The sequence below is a fragment of the Python bivittatus genome, unplaced genomic scaffold, assembly GCF_059951505.1.
Source record: "Python bivittatus isolate LINGU-HERP-01145 unplaced genomic scaffold, Pbiv_v1 ctg000700_np1212, whole genome shotgun sequence".
Classification (NCBI taxonomy): domain Eukaryota; kingdom Metazoa; phylum Chordata; class Lepidosauria; order Squamata; family Pythonidae; genus Python; species Python bivittatus.
In genome coordinates, this window is record NW_028277098.1 from 40,400,301 (window position 1) to 40,419,346 (window position 19,046).

General features: G+C 37.0%; 1 pseudogene; it reads left to right on the forward strand.

Moving 5' to 3' along the window:
* LOC148214178 (FRAS1-related extracellular matrix protein 1-like) overlaps positions 1 to 19,046 on the forward strand; it is a 107,647-nt pseudogene that overhangs the window by 22,827 nt on the left and 65,774 nt on the right.

The following is a 19,046-nucleotide window of genomic DNA, read 5'->3' on the forward strand; positions in this document are numbered from 1 at the left end:
TTAATATTACTCGGACCCAAAGAATAAAATTAAATGGGAAGGTGTGGTCTTGCAGTGAGCCAACAGGAACCCTGCAGGTCACTGACCTCATTCAGGCTCCTTCTCCAGATGAAGCAGAAAGTTTGCATTGAAGAGGGCTTGTTCCATTTTCCAATGGAAAGCATTGGTTTCCTGCTAGATTATCTTGACCCAGATTCAGACTCCCTCTGCGGCAGTCTTTTCCTGAGATGAAAGCTCTGTTGTGAGTATCTGTCCTCAATTTCTGTCCTCAGGCCACCTTGGAGATGTGGCAAGAAAAGTGTATGGATGGACCCCTCTGTGTCTCCCCTATGTTTTTTGTCATTCATTCAGAATCCGCTTATTATTAGGCAGATTAAAGATGTGATAAATACATTATACCAATGGATGCTGTTTTATGTATTAGCATTAGTACACTTTTGGTGTACTAATAATTTCAGCCTTGAAGCCTATTCCATTTTGGTCTTACTGCCTGCCAAAACAATGATGATTTATTTATACTTGTTTGAAAGCCTTGTAGTGTATTGTTCCTAAGGTACTGCATGTGTTTGTTTTCTAGGAGATGAAATAGGTCATAAGTACTTCTAGGCAGTGTAATTTTCATTATCTCAGATGGAAAAACTGACCTAGTGAATGGCTAATAAGAATTTCCCACTACCTGCCTCATTGCATTCCAACTTACTAGTTTATGATTTGAATATCACAGTGCTGCCCATTAGCAATCAATGGCCAACCATCCAAATTGGTATATATTTGCCAAGATGTTCTTATTGTTCAAAGTATTATGGTTAAATATCTTAATGTCAATGTTTTTGTGATTGAAAATGCACATTCTATCTTCACTGGCTACTATAGAATTATCAAATCAGCAAGGGCTATTGTATTAACTCATCTGGAAATTGATAGCAATTAGAGCATTTACTATTCAGAATTTCATCAGATGGTTAGCTAAGGTCACAATTTACTTTAAAAGGGTGTGGGGCCAAGCAAGAGATTTTGCTAACTCTGCAACTTGCACAATTATGCTTTTAAAGTATACACCCATGGGAAACTTTGCTCACTGCCATCACAAATAGTTCCATGGTATTAATGCAACAACCTTCTTTATAGTATATCATTAACATGTGGAATTTAAGATACTAACTTTTAATCCAATAAATTTATATACATTGAGCCTATCAAAATATAGACTATTCCAAATTCAGCTGCAATATACCTCTATGAAACATTTTCATTGAATACCAAAGTTTTCTTCTGATTAACTGCAGCCAAATCAATTGCTTTTATATCATTGCTTTGAATTTTACCCATTGATATAAATAATAGGGGTGGGTGGATAGGGGAATTTTCCTTTTTTTTTTTTTTTTTTTGCCTGAATGACAGATATAATATCCTAAAACCCTTAGGGCGGACTATATATCTGTTCATTCTTCTTAAAATTAAACCTAATATTGTCCAGTTGGTTAAACATTTTTTTTAATAATTTTCACCTATGCTTATATGCATTATTTTATATGAGCAATTACAGTTTTGTACTTTGCATCAATCATCCATAACAGGTTCTTCATCTGGACCCTTTTCCAACATAGATATTCAAAATGAAGTCTTTACCAGTGGAATATAGAATACTGGTATTGTTATATTACTGCTTTAGAGCACTAGAACTCTTTTTCTTTTTCTTTTTCTTTTTCTTTTTGGACTGTCTTAAACTTAAATTTTAATCATGGCCAAAGACCAGTATGAAACAATACAATATAAATGTAAAGAAATCATATGATGTAGTGGGGGAAAGCATACAAAACCAATGAAGGTATTGTCAAGACTGCCACAGTAGGTAATTTTGGAATGTCAAAATTTATAAAAGCTTACAGAAATGTCTATAGCAGAAAAAAAAAAGGCTTCTGGATCACAGATAGAAAACTGTTGTCTTTCAATTGCCTTAAGAACATAAAAAGTTATCCTTCTGGATCAGACCAAAGCCAATCTTAATCCAGCATTTTTTCTCACAGTGGTCTCTGGGGTGCTTATGAGCAAAAAATGGAGATGTACCCTTTACCTACCCTTGTTCACCAATTTTCAAATGAACAATGATCCATTTAGTAGAACATCATCACTGCTGACAATGGATCTCAAATCCACATCATTAGACAGAGATCTTTACCTTTGCCATCTAAGATCCTTTCATTACAAATCAGATTATTGTGGTTTTCACCTCCCAATAAAGCTATGGCATTACTGTTTGCTTATCTAGGTTAAGATGTGGAAATGTCTTTGTATTTTATTCTGAGTTTCATATTGCTAAGGCCCAGTGCAACTGAAACGCCAATAATAACTCCAATAGAAGGAGACAACTTGGAAAAACTCAACTGGTGCAGAAGAATGAACAAGGTCATAGGTGACAGAATTTTATTCCATCTGTGGTGGCGTTTTCTTAGCAAGAGGGATTAAGCAATATGATATTCTCTAGCTTAATTCAGTGCCTTATTGCACTCCAGCTTTTTTTTTTTTAGTAATGTCCTTTCATTATTAATTAAATACAACTCACTCATTTAAATACTATCCTTGTACTTAACATAAGAATTTTGCCTTCATGCCTGTCTCCAGAGAAAGCTGCCCTAAAACTGAAAAAGTTAGCAGTATTTGGCCTGTCCCAAACCTGGCTTTTTCTCTTAAAGTGATTAAATTGTAAATTCCTATCAATGCAGTAAACAGATTTAAGCATTGCTTAAGATTAGCTAGAAATATAAGATGATCTTTTTAAAAAATCTAGGATTAACATATACAGGTAGATCTTGTTTAATAACTGCTCTGTTTAGTGACATTCAAAGTTACAGAGATGCTGAAAAAATAACTGTACGACCAGTGCTCACATTTATGACCACTGCAGTATCCCTGTGGTCATGTGATTGGCACTCGGGCACTTAGCAACAGGTAGGCATTTACAACCGTCACAGCGTCCCACAGTCACGTGATCGCCATCTGTGCACTTCATACTGGCTTTCAACAAATAGAGCCAATGGAAAAGCCAGCAGTAAAATTGCAAGTTGAGGTCACATGATGTCTTGCTTAATGACCGTGACAGAAGTGAGGTCTTAAGTCCACCACGGTCATGTGATGTCTCATTGCTTAGTAATGGAGTTGCCAGTCCCAATTGTGGTTTTAAGCAAGGACTACCTGTATGCATGGAGATATTCTGCAAGGCTTTAGGTACTCCTTTGATCTCTTAATACTCCATATACCCCACACATACATATATATGCCACAAAAATGGGCCAAAAATGTTGGTTCCATTCACTCTGTGATATGAAATGTGCCTCCTGATTGCAAGGAAGTTGCTCAGCCCCATTTTAGCAAAGCTTTGTAAAAGAACTAAAGCATGACATACAACTTGCCCACCACATAACAAGGCAGGTCCTGATAGTGCAGCTGTCTATGGAATAGGAACAGGGTTGTCATTTGTGTAAGGATGAAAAAAGGACACTTTCCTCTTCTGAAGGTCCATATTGAGCTTTTCCTGGCCATTGCTTTTGGGCATAGGAACCCCAGTGTCTTTCTGCCATGACTTACTTTTTGTTTGTTTTGTCTCTATGTCTTAGTAACTGTTTTGCTTGGGCCAATTTTGAGCATTTGTTGCTGCGTTTCGATGGCTGGGATAGTATAGGAATAACACTCTGGCTAGCTCAGGAAGAAGGACTGTTGTACTGTCCATCCCATTGCACAACAGTCCCTCTCCCTGAACTACTCATAGTGATCCCTGGTGTGGTAGGGAACTACCCTAAGATGTCTTGTTCTATAGGACTTCAGTGACCCTTTTTATATTCTCCTCCTGCAGGGGAGGAGAAAGAGTAAATACTCTTTAAGATGGATCTAAGGCCTACACTTAAACACTCTACTATATTTTCTGTAAGGAGCATTATGGCTCCCTGTTCAGAAAATTTAGATGAAGGATGATAAGCTCTGCTTTGCCTTCAGAGATATGTGTAATGACCTCAGAGAACAGCAGGTTTTCCATAAATGGGAATTCAGAGCAGTTTAGTTCCTTCCATTTTTGTATTCCTTCTAAAAACTAGGATTTGAGCATCATGCAAATAACCTGACTGTAGAAGGCAAGATTGTTCTAATTTGTTGAAGTTCATAATGTTACACACATATCAGAGTCTGTAAAAAGGAAGAAAACTTTATGAGGATGGGAAAGAAAACCAAATAAGGAAAGATGAGACACAATAATTCAACTGGTGAATCAGAAAGGCAGTGGAATAAGCACTTGCTCCATGCTCTGACATCTGGCTAGTTATCTAAAATGTCCAGTATCCTCAACAGAAAATGCCACTCTGGCTAGTTTAATAGAGGAGGTGAAGGAAGTGGCCTCTCTCTGCATATTTCCTATTTTCAGTGAGAAGAATGTACTGTATAGCTCCTACAATCAGAACAGTGGCAGAATGAGATAGGAGACAATGAATACCACAAACAGATATACTGTACCAGAACTGTTGTGCCACTGTTGTAGTGGTGCTTGACTTTTGCTTCACAATCTGTTGGCAAGATAATAACATTAATGGCAATAGCATAGTATCTTCACCCTCTGATCCTTAGGCAACTTTCTCTGCAGCTTCTCTGCCTGGTGTGCAGTTTATTGTTGCTGCTGCTGCTGCTGAACAATATTTGTTATAGGTATTATGAACTACAGAAAGAGTGGACTTCCAAAAGACAAAATAAGAAGTATTTTGTACAGTGCAGTGAGGAGTATTCAGAAGGACTGAGAAAGTGGAAGGCTGGATCCTCATTAATGAATTACAAAGCTGGAGATTTGTATGTCTTTTAGAGTTATTCAACCATTCTTAACAATAATGAGAACAGACTTCACAGTATATCATCTAAGCGATGAGATGACAGGGGTCTGATGCTAGAAGACACTCTGTCACTAATGGGCATCCTGCCGAAGAGTTCCCTGCAGAAATTTGGTCAAAGTCCATTGCAGTGGTATGTACTGGGTTTAAACCTTTAACTTGCAAAATGCCCACAAATGCAAATTGCTGAAGGTGGGTGGAGGATTTCAGCATGAAATTTGTTTTGGTTTTCATACTGGCTTCCTGAAAGGACAATTTGCTATACCATGACAGAATGACATTTTGAATGGCATCCTAAACAAATAGACAGAGCTAAATGGATTTTTTAATGAAATCCACAGCCCACAGCCCAATTTTTGCCAAATTGTCACATGTACTCTATGTAGTTTAAGTAAGTAATCATATTTAATTTGTCCCTCAGGAATTTTTCTTGATGATTAAGGATTGTACGCTGACATAGGATTTAACGTATGGGCTTTGCTTCTAACTAAATATTAAATATGCATTGGATTAAAGGCAACAGATTTAAATACATTTGAGGAAAAGTTATTGATTGTTTATTCTGAAGTGTGTATATCTAATTTTTATTTGAATATGCTTATTGCCACTGGATGTTTTGCAAATCAGTTTTGAAGTGAATAATGTTACATTGTATAAGGGAGATTGTCTTCATGATGAGTCCTTTAGTTGTTGCTAAACCTAAGCTAACAGCCTTCTACTACTGTGTGTTGACACGGTCAAAGTCATTGATTCCTCTTTATTATGAGCGCCTCAGAGTAGATACTGAGAACTTTTTCTTTAGCAATAAATAAGTGGAATTTAGTACTGGCTGTGGCTGATCTCGAAAAGACAAGCAGGGTTGGAGGCTAACAGAAAATGATAGAGCTGCAGTGCATGGTAAAATAAGTATTTAAAAAATAAATGTACAGGGACACCATGTCTTTCTTTGGCAGCAAAATGTTGTGGGTCAACTCTGCCACTTAACTTAGCATTAGCTTTAGGCAGACAGAGATAGTCTGAGTTAGGTATCTTAATCTGAAATAGTAGGTTTCCAGTGCTTTTTATAAAGTTTTGTTTTGTTTTTACTATACAAATCCATAGCTGATGATGTTGAGTTGTTAGATATTGTGCCACTAATGATATTACCCAGCTGTTTCCAGATGCATTCCAGTTTTGTTGGACTGCTACTCTCAAATCCAGATCAATATTTGGCTATGATGGTTGGGAATTATGGAAGTTGATAATCTGGAAGTCAGTACATTAGGGAAGGCTGACTTCTAAGTTTTAAACAATACTGTAAATGCAGAGTTTTAAATCTAAAATGTTTTGTGTTTTTACTTATACTTCATTCTGCCTTTTCTAGGACAGAAATGTTGTGGTGGAGGAAGGATCTTCACCATGTATTTTTTAAAATATCTGCATGCTTCAGATAAAGACTCAGAACCTGAGGATCTAACTTTCTTCTTAGATACCAGTCCTCAGTATGGTTATCTGGAGAACATATTTCCTATACCTGATTATGAGAAGAGCAATGCTGGACTTAATATAAGTGAGTGCAGACATGTTAGCCAGCTTGGGTTTGTTTTGGTTTGTTTTAAGGGCAACGGTGATATCATATGAATTTAGTCTGCTATAAAAGGGGGAAAGTACAAATGCAAATACTCTACCTGGATACTAATATGTGGGGAAAAAAATCAGTATTTCTCTGGAGAATGGAGATATAGACAAGATTGGTTATAGATTTTTTAGATTAAGTCTATGGTTACTGGGTTGTTTCTAAATGTCTGAACTGCCATCTCATCTCTGTGTAATTTTTTAAAATATATACCTATGGTTTTCCATAGTTATAAATAATGCTTTTCAGAAAATGAAAATGTTCAGTATTCTCAGATGCTTCTGAAAACCTATGGCCATTCAAAAGACCTAGATACAAAACTGTTGTCCTTGTTGTTGTGCTCCTGTGATATAAACACCAGCAACTTTAGAATGTTTATTGGCACCATACTCAGATGACACAATTGTTTGTTACTGATTTAAATTTATTATTAATCTTTTCTTGTTGTATTAGAACTGCTTTATCTTTGGGGTATGATTTATTCTTTAAAAGTGGTATAAAAACACATACAGTGAAATGCTATTTTAAAGTACACTTAACATAAATGATCAGATAAAATTAATGTAAATTTAACTGCCTCATCAAGAGTACTTCAGATGCAATGGACTTGTCCCTTATTTTGGAAGGATGTCCTGATGGAGATTTGGTATCTTGCATCCAAAAGCTGATAAATTGTGGGTTCTTTATTATTTTTCAGTTGGCAAGTGAAAAACCAACCAATCAATCAATTTTATTTTGATCAACGATCAGAAAATTACATGAAAATATAATTAGAAAGAAACACAACAGTGTTCAGCATCAGCTGTGCCCCATTTTTTCTGTGGCAACAGAAAATTTAGCTATCGTATGGGTGATAAATAACTTTGTATCTCAGAGAAGGAAGTTCACATAATAATTATCTGTTCTTCCTGATGATGTACTGTGTCATCAGATTTGCATAGCATATCCCCAGTCCCTCACAGGAAGGTTAAAACTATACTGGAATGTTGTTGCTTTTTTTATTGAAAGCAGAAAAGTTGTGATAGTTGATTGAGTGAATGAGTGCCACCAAATCAATGTCGATCCTTAGGAGGGGTTAAAATAGGACTACAGAAACCCAGGTTCAAATTAGCCTTCAGCCAAGGAAGTTCATTGAGTGCCTTTGTGCCTGCAGCCCAACTTACCTCACAGAATTGTTTTTCTGAGGAAAAATTGGAAGAGAGTTTGTTATGTATGTCACCTGGGCTTCTGGAGGAAACACAGGATGATGATGATGATGATGATGATGATGATGATGATAACAGCAACAACAATAGCACATGCTACACTTAGAATCATAGAGTTGGAAAGGACTATTCAAAGCACTAAATACAACTGCTTGCTTAATGTACTGTTCAAATTAAAGCATTCTGAACAAATGACTTTTTAGCCTCTGCTAGAATAGATTCAGCTAAGGGGAGCCCATCATCTCTCTGTAAGCTGAATTAAAAAAAAAATCAACAATCATAATCTGTTTTCTTATAGCTTAAATCTGTTATTCCATGTCTTGCATTCCAGATTGGGAGATAACTGTGTGACATCCTTTTAGATATCTGAAGAGCACTATCATACCACCTCAGTTGTTTTTTCTCCAAGTTCCTTCAAATGTTTAGCTCCTTAAATTGCTCTTCATAGGAATTACAGGTAGTCCTCGCTTAACAACCATTTGTTTAGTGACCATCTGAAGTTACAACAGTGCTGAAAAAAGTTACTTACGACTGGTCCTTGCACTTACAACTGCCGCAGCATCCCCACAGTCACGTGGTCGTGATCTGGGTGCTTGGCAACCAGCTCACACTTAAAATGGTTGCAGGGTCCCGGGGTCACATGCTTACCATTTGCTACCTTCCCAGCCGGCTTCTGGCAAGCAAAATCAAGGGGAACCGTGTGATTTGCTTAACGACTGCATGATTCACTTAACAACCACCTCAAAAAAGGTTGTAAAATTGGGTGTGGTCACATGATGCTTCACTTAATGACTATCCCATTTAACGATGAATTTTCCAGTCCCTATTGTGATTGTTAAGTGAGGACTACCTGTACTTCTAGACCCCAATCATCCTTAGAGGCAATTCAGGTTGCTTTGAGATTTTTTCTTGAAATCAAGCTTTAAAATCTGCATCAGGAAACCATGATGAATGTGTCATTTCCCACTGAGGTACGGACTCCAAGTTCCTTCCCTTTTCTTACAGAAACCATTGATTATCACCTGTTTCTCCTTCCTCTATAGTGCTTATGTTTTTCTTGGGATAGGCAGTGGTAGGGAACTGCAGTGGTGATTTGTGATTCCCAACCTGAGTTGAACCTTCCTGTAACAGAGTTGGGTAAAAATCCAAGCCTGGTCTATTCTATTAAAGCCAGAGGCTTGCATTTTTAACTCCTTTGGCTGCTGCCATTTTTATGTATGACTGCATCATAAAGCCATCACTTTGAACTGAATCTTAAAGCACATTGGGAGCCAATGCAAAGAAAGTCTGAGAAGCCTCGGGCAAATATGCATCAGTACTAACTCTGTCCTCAGCAGTGACAACAGTGGTGCAATAAAGTAAGTTTAGCCTCTGGGCATAGGAGCCTTATGGCTGGTTATCTTTAGATGGTTATCTTCAACAAGCCACCTTTCTATGCATGGCAGCCTTAGAGTTTTCCCCAAGGTAAGTCCCTTTGATAACACCAAATGATGTGAGAAATATTGAAATGTTTAATGACTATTTTTCTATTTTTAACACTCTCTCCAAGTGGTGTGTTTACTTTGCAGAGTCTTCAGGCTGGTTATATCAACTACGTTGAGTCCAAGTATGAACATTCCAGATTCATCTCCAAAAGTGTCAGTGATGGTCTCCATACATCTACCACAACAACTTTCAATAGCATAATTGATCCAGTTAATAATAAAATCCTGGGACTGCAGCTGGAGGATATAGCAGTGAATCCTGCAACTTCTTCCATTTAAATTCCTTTAAAGTTTGTTGCAAACTTTAGACTTGTATCATGGGGGAAGAAGGATTTTAATTTTTCTTTGCACCATTATCACAATACTTATCCACAGACAGCTGCTATTTGATAACAAAGAGGCATAGGCTCTATAATATGCAAGGAAGCAGATTAAAACACAAAAATATACAATTATTGCATGCTACTTAACTAGTTGCGTTAATTAAACTTTATCAATTGGCAAGTGTGCTTTGTAGAAGAAAAGGTAGATGTGGGAAAGAAGAGATTTCAGATATTAGACCAAAATCAGTGACTAATAATTGTTGTTGTTGTTGTTTAGTCGTTAAGTCGTGTCCGACTCTTCGTGACCCCATGAACCATATTGCTCCAGGCCTTCCGGTCCTTCACTGCCTCCCTGAGTTTGCTCAGTTTCATGCTCATTGCTTCAGTGATGCTATCTAACCATCTCATCCTCTGCCGTCCTCTTCTCCTTTTGCCTTCAATCTTTCCCAGCATCAGGGTCTTCTCCAAAGAGATCTCTCTTCGCATTAGGTGACCAAAGTATCTGAGCTTGAGCTTCATTATCGATCCTTCCAATGAGCAATCAGGGTTGATTTCCTTTAAGATTGACTGGTTTGACCTCCTAGCTGTCCAGGGGACTCTCAAGAGTCTTCTCCAGCACCACAGTTCAAAGGCATCAATTCTTCGGCGCTCCGCCTTCTTTATGGTCCAGCTCTCACAGCCATACATTACTACTGGAAAAACCATAGCTTTGACTATGCGGATCTTTGTCGGCAAGGTGACGTCTCTGCTTTTTAATATGCTATCGAGCCTTGCCATGGCTTTCCTCCCAAGGAGCAAGCGTCTTTTAATTTCATGGCTGCAGTCTCCATCTGCGGTGATCTTGGAGCCCAAATAAATGAAGTCTGTTACTGCTTCCATTTCTACCCCTTCTATTTGCCAGGAATTGATGGGTCCAGATGCCATGATCTTAGTTTTTTTAATGTTGAGTTTCAAGCCAGCTTTCGCACTCTCCTCTTTCACCCTCATCAAGAGGCTCTTTAGTTCTTCTTCACTTTCTGCCATTAGGGTGGTATCGTCTGCATATCTGAGGTTGTTGATGATTCTCCCTGCAATCTTAATTCCAGCTTGTGATTCTTCCAGCCTGGCATTTCTCATGATGTACTCTGCATATAGGTTAAATAAGCAGGGTGACAGTATACAGCCTTGTCGTACACCTTTCCCTATTTTGAACCAATCGGTTGTTCCATGACCAGTTCTAACTGTTGCTTCTTGGCCCGCATACAGATTTCTCAGGAGACAGGTAAGGTGGTCTGGTACTCCCATCTCTTTAAGAATTTGCCACAGTTTGTTGTGATCCACACAATCAAAGGCTTTTGCATAGTCAATGAAGCAGAAGTAGATATTTTTCTGGAACTCTCGTGCTTTCTCCATGATCCAGCGAATGTTGGCAATTTGATCTCTAGTTCCTCTGCCTCTTCGAAACCCAGCTTGTACATCCGGTAGTTCTCGGTTCATGTATTGCTGAAGCCTAGCTTGTAGGATTTTGAGCATAACCTTGCTAGCATGTGAAATGAGTGCAATTGTGTGATAGTTTGAGCATTCTTTGGCATTGCCCTTCTTTGGAATTGGAACATAAACTGACCTTTTCCAATCCCGTGGCCACTGTTGCGTTTTCCAAACTTGCTGGCATATTGAGTGCAGCACTTTAACACCATCGTCTTTTATTTTATTTTATTTTAAATAACTCATCTGGAATACTGTCATCTCCACTAGCTTTGTTGTTAGCAATGCTTCCTAAGGCCCACTTGACTTCACTCTCTAGGATGTCTGGCTCAAGGTCAGTGATCACACCAGCGTGGACATCAGGGACATTAAGATCTTTCTTGTATAGTTCTTCTGTGTATTCTTGCCACCTCTTCTTAATCTCTTCTGCTTCTGTTAGGTCCCTGCCTTTTTTGTCCTTTATCATGCCCATCTTTGCACTAAACGTTCCTTTGATATCTCCAATTTTCTTGAAGAGATCTCTAGTCTTCCCCATTCTATTGTTTTCCTCAATTTCTTTGCATTGTTCATTTAAGAAGGCCTTCTTATCTCTCCTTGCTATTCTCTGGAAATCTGCATTCAGTTGCTTATATCTTTCCCTTTCACCCTTGCTTTTCGCATTCCTTCTTTCCACAGCTATTTGTAAAGCCTCATCAGACAGCCATTTTGCTTTCTTGCATTTCTTTTTCCTTGGGATGGTTTTAGTTGCTGCCTCCTGTACAATGTTACGGACCTCCGTCCATAGTTCTTCAGGCACTCTGTCTACCAAATCTAATCCTCTAAATCTATTCATCACCTTCACTGTGTACTCACAAGGAATATGATCTAAGTCATACCTGAGTGGTCTAGTGGTTTTCCCTACATTCTTCAATTTAAGCCTAAATTTTGCAGTAAGAAGCTCATGATCTGAGCCACAGTCAGCTCCTGGTCTTGTTTTTGCTGTCTGTATAGAGCTTCTCCATCTTTGGCTGCAAAGTATATAATCAATCTGGTTTCGGTATTGACCATCTGGTGATGTCCATGTGTAGAGTCGTCTCTTGTGTTGTTGGAAAAGAGTGTTTGCTATGACTAGCTTGTTCTCTTGACAGAACTCTATTAGCCTTTGCCCTGCTTCATTTTGTACTCCAAGGCCAAACTTGCCTGTTATTCCGATTACTCCTTGACTTCCTACTTTAGCATTCCAATCCTCTATGATGAAAAGGACATCTGTTTTTGGTTCTAGTTCTAGAAGATGTTGTAGGTCTTCATAGAAGCGGTCAACCTCAGCTTCTTCAGCATCAGTGGTTGGGGCATAGACTTGGATGACTGTGATATTGAATGGTTTGCCTTGGATACGCACTGAGATCATTCTGTCGTTTTTGAGGTTGTACCCCATTACTGCCTTTCCGACTCTCTTATTGACTATGAGTGCAACTCCATTTCTTCTAAGGGTTTCTTGCCCACAGTAGTAGATATAATGGTCACCCGAATTAAATTCACCCATTCCCGTCCATTTCAGTTCACTGATTCCCAAGATGTCGATGTTCAGTCTTGTCATCTCATGTTTGACCACATCCAGCTTGCCTTGGTTCATAGAGACTAATAATTAACCATAATTAAATAATAAATAATAATAATAAAATAATAAAATAAATCAGTGACTAATTTAAGGGAGTCCTGATGTCTTCATACCCATGATTTATTTAAAAGAATATAATACAGAACTTTTACTTCATTTACGAATGTAGTAGTTCAAACTGGAGTAATGTAAGGAAATACTCTTAAGTGAAGAATTTGAACAAGAAAACCAGAACCAAAAAAAAAGAAAGATGAAAATGCTGCTTTTTGAATTCAAGTAGACTTTGATAGTGTAATTATAGATGTGACATCATTGTTATCTGTCTCTATTAGCCTAGACACTGTCATAGACACACTACATTTAAAGGGTGAGGGACTATTTCATGTCAGTTTCCATGGCCCAAAATAAAGGCCACCAGTCTAGGTATCCATATGTAGTTCTTAGCTAGTATAGGTTTCTGAATAAAAAACATGTGGAGAGAAAAAACAATGCTGCACATTGGCTGAACTTGAGAGAGATAGAAATGATACCTGAAAATGTTTTTCCCTGAATTCTGGGAAGTTTGAAGATGAAGGTAGCTTGAGGCCTTCTTAATATACAGCATGACTATGATCACAGGAGCAAGGAATTAAAAGTCTATGTGCTTGAGGTGAGTAATGATAGGACTTTCATCTCTTAATTAGGGTATTGTATTTCGTTTAAGAAAAACCACACAATAGTCACTTCTTGATGGAAATTTGAAAGGAAATAAATGAGACAATTCTGTCTGCTTCAATAATCTGAATAATTTTATCCTGTTTCCAAAAGGAACTTTGCCATAGATTTGACAGAAGGAAGCCTGCTACCTTTCAACCTTTGCATAATAGATTTCATAATTTCCATGAATAAGCACGGGCAGGCTTATAAAAATATTTTTCATTAATTAAAATGGATGCTTTATTTAACATATTACATAAACATTGCAATCTATTAGCAAAGAATTTCTAACATTTGACAACAAATATTATTTCAAAACATTTCTATTTCATTATTCAAACTTCCACTGAATTTATAATCATGTTTAATTCAACTAGCCTATGCCTGTTTACTCAGAAAGGTTTTACATGCTATTTCTTCAATTCATTTAAATTTTCAGTATTTAACATACACAATTTTAGATGCAAGAATCATGTACAGAAAAAGTATTATATTTTTACCCTTAGGAGCTATATCTATGGTTAATTAAATTACTGTACTGGTTAATTTTGTAAATAAAAATAGTATTTTATTTATATTATTTTTAGTTCTCAAAAGAACAGTTTCAGATGACTTTATAAAAACCTAAAGGAATAAAAAGAATAATAATAGGAGCAGAGAAGATTCTAGTTTTCCCTCTTAAAATCTTAATTATTGATTCTTGGGACCTTCTTGGAATCTTAATTATTGGAATCTTAATTATTGATTCCAAGATCAGTTTCAAGTATTTCTTTACTTTTGATTCCAATCTTTGATTAACTCCATTTGCATTAGCATATTTTTAATGGTGAAGTGGATCCTGTTGCTTCATTTTGAGCAAATTTAACTAGCATTGTATAACACTGACCCACCATTTGATTATAATTTTCTTTTAGAGATAGCCTGTGTTTGTCCATATTAGTCCATAAACATTGTATAAGTACATCAGGATATTCCTCTGTAAATTTAAATTTGATATAAACATGCAGCCTATAGGCAATTCTTTTTATATACTATACAATATATACCAGTATTGATCATTATCAATCCATTCCAGCTGATTCACCCATTTTTATTATCTGTAGAAATGCTTTTTACTTGCTCACTCAGTCAAATGCAAGCAGCTTCTGCACAAACTTTAGAAACTCAACTATTTGTGAATGTGAATGTAAATTTCTGGGATTGTAGCTTTAGTGAGGACAAACCCAATTCTTGCAATTTACAGCCTAACATCACTTTCTTTGGCTAGGTTTTAAAGATGTTCTGTTTCCAAATCAAAGTACAATGCAGGGCTTTTGTTTTCCCTGAACTAAGTGTGCAATGGGATATTGTTTGGAGCAAAAACAATACTCTGTCCAAATCATGTTCCATATTATACTATTGTAATTCAGGTAGTTCTCACTTAACAATGGTAATTGGAACCAGCAACTCCATTACTAAGTGACACAGTCGTAAAGCACAATGTTACATGACTTTCCTTACTTACAACGGCAGTTGCAGCTGTCCTGGTTGCTGTTGTTAAGAAAATCCCATATGGTCATTAAGCTCAACATCATGTGATTGCCATTTGGAACCTCCTGCCAGCTTCCCCATTGACTTTGCTCATAGGAAGTGGTAGTGAAGGTCACAAATGGTGATCACATGACTGCAGGATCCTGGGACGGCTGCAACTATGAGGATCGGTTGTAAGTCGCCTTGTTCAGTGCTATTGTAACTTCAAACAGTCACTGAATGAGTGGTCATTAAGCAAGGGCTACCTGTATCATTTTCTTTCCTAACCACTATTATGAAAAAAGCAACTTCATTCTGTTAATGACAGTCTACATGGGTTCCAAGGGGAAGTGAATTTCCCTTATTGGTCACTCTCCTTGTCTTCAACATGTTTCTTAATGATTCATGCTCATTGACTATGATGTGTTCAGCCCCTCTCTTCAAGGAATATCCTAACTGGAAGAACTCTATACATGTATATACATAGGGATCTCCTCCTCACATACACTACCCATGGCAATTGAGACTATGGCTTACGCTTTCAATGGCAGGGGGCCCAACCACTCCATGGTTCCCTCAGATATGCTATGAACATGTGATAGTTTCCTTTGAACCCTCCATAGGAATATCTCTATACCTTGTTTGGGAAACACCCTTACACTGATCTTCAAAGATAACAGGTTTTGTTCTAATGCCTGTTAAAAAGAGTTTCAGAAAGATAAATGAAACAACCTTAAATTAAATGAAATTTCAAATCAGTATATTCAGACTGCAATCCCTTGTACTGAAAACTATGGGCCTGACTTCTGATAGACCTGCATGGGACTGCACTGTTAAACTCATGCAAACCTGTTAACGTAAGCAACAAATGCATTCAAGCCTGATCTGATAGCTCTCAACCAAATGAAATTGGTTTGGGATCATGAGTGATTGTTCCTCTTCCCAATTAGAGTGTCTAAAAGGAGGGGGGAAAACCCTCTACTTCCTGATGGATTCGAACCAACATACCAGATGAGCCATGTAACTAGGTATCTGAATTGTTTAGACACATTGGTTTGCTTCTTCATGACATGAAAGTAAACAATCTACAAACAGAGAAAAGAAACAGATCTACATTCTGTATTATATGTTAGTTGAAGTGCAAAAAAACGGTGGTGGGACATATGCAGCATGGCTTATTTTAAAATAAATATGTGTGCATATGTTTGGGGAGCAGGCAAGGTAACATTGTGCCAGGAGTTTTCTCTTTCATCCTACAACTCTCTTGATGTAAGTGGAATGAGTACAAACTAATTGAGGTGTTTCTTAGGAGCCTTCAAATGGCAGGGTAAAAAAACCCAGAGCTAAAATGAATTTGGGCTGGTGGGAATTTTCCTCTCTCATTTACTTGCAAATAATCAAAATTCATTAGCATTTTTAGTCATGCAGCCTTGGTTGATGAAGAAATTCTTAAATGCTATTGTGGAATTTGATTAGTTGCTATTTTAAAAATGTAATGTTTAATTTCAAAATTGACTTCAAGATTAATTTCAAGAAAGATGGGTGAGACATTTTAAAATGACAATTTAGGCTCTGCTAAATATATAGGAGGACTGGAATGAATACTCTTGCCAAGATGTTCATTGTCAGTTCTCATTTGCAACTAAAACAATATTCCAGAAAATATGCACACTCTTCAGTGAACAACTGTACACCCTAAGAAAACAGCATACAAAAATGTACCTTACAAGTAAGAATAAAAATGCATGCAACTAATTGTGCCAATATTTTCTGTGATTTTCATAAACAATAGGACTGAACAGAATTTGCAGTCAGTGAGATGAGAAACTGAGCAAAAATAACACTGACAAAATTATTCTTTTCCCAAACACAGAAAAATTTAGTGATGTTTCAACAGCAAAATTTGAACAATTTCCCATGAAATACAAACACAGATTTTTTAAAAAAAATTTCAGAAGGTGCTGTATAGTACTTCAATTCCAGTTCTAAAATAAATCTGCACCAATCATGTATTTTTCTCTCTTTTTCTCTCTCTCTCTTTCTTTGCCAAACTACAAGTCAGGCAGATATAAAAACTCATTTTGTGTTTGTTTTTCTCTAACTTTCACATCATTGCCATTAACAAGAGAAAACCCTGGCAAGTACAACAAACTTCTAACTACTTTTTTTTTTTTTTTTTACCAAATATAGCCATCACCTGTCATTTGAGGGAATACACTAACTGATTCAATATAGAGCAAAAGATTGTAAAGGATATAGAAGATTATAAGGGCAACATAAGACGTAAGTACTATAAGTGCTTAAAAAGTGAAAAACTGGTGAATTCTAAAATGTCAAAATATATCCTAAAATATGTCAAAAGACAGCGGTGGTGATAGATGTAGCCAAGTGACAGCAACATCAGGAAGAAGGAGTATGAGAAGCTGAAGAAATATCACAGCCTGAAGGAGGAACTAGAGAGGACGTGGAAAGTAAAGGCCAAAGTGGTCCCAGTGGTGGTAGGAGCACTCGGGGCCGTGACTCCAAAGCTGGGAGAATGGCTCCAACAGATCCCAGGAACAACATCAGAGCTCTGTCCAGAAGAGTGCAGTGCCAGGAACAGCTCAGATACTGCGCAGAACCCTCAAACTCCCAGGCCTCTGGTAGAGGACCCGAGATTGAGGAAGACACATACCACGCATAGGGGTGAGAAGGGATTTTTTTTTTTTAATAGGTTGGTATCCCTGTGAACAAGGGCTGAACAAGCTGAGGGCCTTCAAGGTACAAAGCAGAAATACAAAACAAAAAGTGTTCAAAATGTTTATAACTTTCTCCTTTTGCTTTTAAGTTACTGCTCTGTCAGGTATATTTATTTTGTTCTGTGGATTAAAAGTAAGCTCTTAGAAGAGCTTTCAGAAAAGCATTCATCTAAGGAAGCTTTACCAACTTCCTAGTTTTCCAGTTTTCATTGCTGTTTTAGAAATTTGTATTTTCGTTTCGGTAATGGAAGCTGGCATGAGGGCAATGAGGCCTATCACCATCAATGTCAAAGAACTTGATATTCTACAAGATTTATGGAGCTTCTACAATTTTTTAAAATTGTTTTTTATTAATTAAAAAGAGAAAATGAATAAGCAAAAAATAAATAATAGTAATTGTTGCAAAGATATATTATCAGTAAGTGGCAAAGAAGTTATACAGTTACTGCTCAATATATCATTGGTGAAAATTAACCATAAAATTAGAATACATTGTTATTTTTAACAATAAAGAAAAAGATTTTAGAGGTCTTTTTGAATCTCTGAACTGAGTGCCAAAGTCTCCACTATTTTGTTATTTAAATATACCATTAAAAAAAGAAAAAGGAGAAAGAACTCCTAAAACATTATAGGCGAATATTTAGTTTCTAATTTCCCCTTTGTTGTACTTGAACTGATATACAATATTTATAAATGTTTAAAATTTCCATGTATTTCTGATTTCAGTTCTTTGGTCAGTTTTCCCCCCCCCTTAAAACTATACTCTAAATGCTTAAATTTGTCTTGCTGTATAATATGTAATAGATATGGAAGCCATTGTTGCTTGAATTTGGTCAAACTTCTGTTATGAATATATGCTATTAATTTTGCCCTTACTGCATATTCTCCAAGTTTAAGTTCCCAGTCTGATATCGTCAGCCACAATTCCACCTTGTCATGGGATGATACTAAGTGAAATTTATGACAGAGATTCTGGATGCTACAAGCAGCTAAGCCCAACAGCGCTTGATCATAATTCAGAGTTTTACTTTGGAAGAACTAAAGCAAGGTTAGGGTATTATCTTATTGTTTATCTTCTGGACGTGGGGAAACACATATAGTTTAAACCTTGTTGGGAAAGGCTATTGTAAATATAAACACACTGGAGCAATTGAAATGGGGCGTTGTGCGTCTTTGTGCACTTGACAAAATAAAATACATGCATATAAACATTATTTCAGTGGGTAGAAGTAAGGATGGCTTAACTATATTCCCAAACTCAGTACTTTTTTCTTTAGCAATGAAGGGCATCCCTTCATCTTTATGTAAGGAATCACTTGGGAATCCACTGGATTTGATTCTTGCAACCCCAGACTTGTGGTTATCAATGGTACTTGCATAGTTCAGTGGGTAACACTGATAACAAAGGAATACTCTCTGCCTTTGCTTCACTCCATGCTTTTCTATGTATATTCAACTCCTCTAAAGATGGAACCCTGGAGATTGTGTACACATGTGAACAGATTTCTTACTCTCTGAGCAAGATGCTTCTCAGCATAATAATAAATAAG